Source organism: Pteropus vampyrus, unplaced genomic scaffold (genome assembly GCF_000151845.1).
Source record: "Pteropus vampyrus isolate Shadow unplaced genomic scaffold, Pvam_2.0 Scaffold90, whole genome shotgun sequence".
Lineage (NCBI taxonomy): Eukaryota > Metazoa > Chordata > Mammalia > Chiroptera > Pteropodidae > Pteropus > Pteropus vampyrus.
This window is the reverse complement of record NW_011888871.1, coordinates 1967195-1969031: the sequence shown is the minus strand read 5'-3', so window position 1 is coordinate 1969031 and position 1837 is coordinate 1967195.

Genomic DNA, 1837 nt, shown 5'->3' with positions numbered 1-1837 from the left:
CAGTGCTCAGTCTGCCAGACTGCAAGTCCCCCCAACCCCAAACTGGACGGCCAGGCCGGCCTCTGTTCTTAGAACGCAGGGTCGCGAGGGAGCCGCCCGTGACCTCAAGCGGGAACTGCACTTGTCATTAGTTCACTGTTCCCATGAGCTTCGTGTTCAGCAACCGGTACTGAGTAATAACGACCCATCTAATTCGCGAAACCAGTTTCTGTTTCAACATTTAAGGGGCGCCCGCCGCAGGCCGGGCACTGAGCTGGGCACCCGCAGTCCACACATGCTCGCCGCCCTGCGGCTGTGCGAGGCCGGGCTTGCGCCTACTGTCCAGTCCGGGAGACCGAGGCCGCCGGGTGGTAGAATCGGGGCCTGAATCTGGGCGTCTTTAACTGCAGGTTCAGTCCAGATCGGGGCTCCATTCTCCAGAAAACACGGCCGGCCGGCCCCAGTCCACGTGGGTCCCTGAAGTCCGTTTCCGGGTTTGGTCTCCTACTCGCCTCTAGAAGACTCTTTTTTTGAAGTTTGGAAAAATACGACGTATTGAAAAAAAAATATTAGTGTACAGTTTGGGGTTCAGCACACGTGTTCTGTAGGGTCCGGCTGGAGTCCCTTCCCGTCTGCGTCCCTGGCACAGCAGGAAGGGTCCCACCTGTGACCACCTCATCGGCCCCCATTTCCTCCTCCGAGCTCAGGCCTGCGGTGACCCTCGGGCACAAAGGAAACAGGCAAAGGAAAAATGGAGGGTGGATGCCCCTCCACGGTGGCCAGCCTGCAAACACGGACCGCCTTCGGTTCCTCTCGACCGGGAGCCCTCGGGTCCCCCTGCCTAGGGTCCGGCACGGAGGGCGGGCGGTCTTTTCCTCGCTGCCCATCTTAAAGGTGAGGAAACAGGGGCTCACAGAGGGGCGAGATCCCCCCACATTCCAGGACCATCGCGCCCAGACGGACGGAACCACGTGCCCTGGACCATGAGAAGCCCGGCAACGGAGATCCGACTCCCCACATCGCCCCACGTGCGAAAGGCGGCGAGCAGGCACCAAGGGCAGGAGTCTAACACGTCACAGGTAAGGCCGTCCTCTTTGGTCACCAGGAAACCTTAGCTTAGGGCCTCGTGTCATCACGGACACCTCTGACACGTTCCCATAAGCACTCGCTCTGGACAATGTGCCACCAAACAGAGTCCAAGGCCTGGTTCTAGGGGGACAGTGGAGAGTGCTCCAGGTCTGACACAGGTAGACTGCCCTGCTCGGGCCCTTGCAGCTCCTTGGACAAAGGGCCGCAGTGCTCAGCGCTCGGCAGATGCCCATCCTCATCGGATCTGTCACTGTGAGTTTCATTTCATCAGGGATCCGCTGACAGACACGCTGCAGGTTTCAGAAGGAAGCTTAGTGTGTCCACCTTCATCTCTGACAGACACAGCACCGATGCTGCCGCCATGCGTGACCCGTGTCCAGGCCCCTGCCGCGGTCAGCGCTCACGCGAGGTGCCTCTGCCTTGGGCTTTCGCCCTAAAACCACCACTGCACACGCAGCCTGAGGTGCACGCACTGACCCCGAAGCCGGGGACTGCAAAGTCGGGTTAGCTCAACCAAACCCCTCTGCCGCTTATGACACCTCAACGGCTACGACCCAGACACAAACGTGACCTGAGACAGAAACCTACCTCTGACCTGCTGTCCAGAGCCCTAAAAAGGGCGGACCAGTGAAGTATCTCTGCCTTGTCACCTCTACCCTTAACTGTCACAGTCCAAAAATCCACAACGGTCCTTCATGCCGCTAACTACACTCACGTTCCCTCGAAACGTGACCTGCGTGTGTCTTGGTCTGGAATGCAGAGTTTGAGG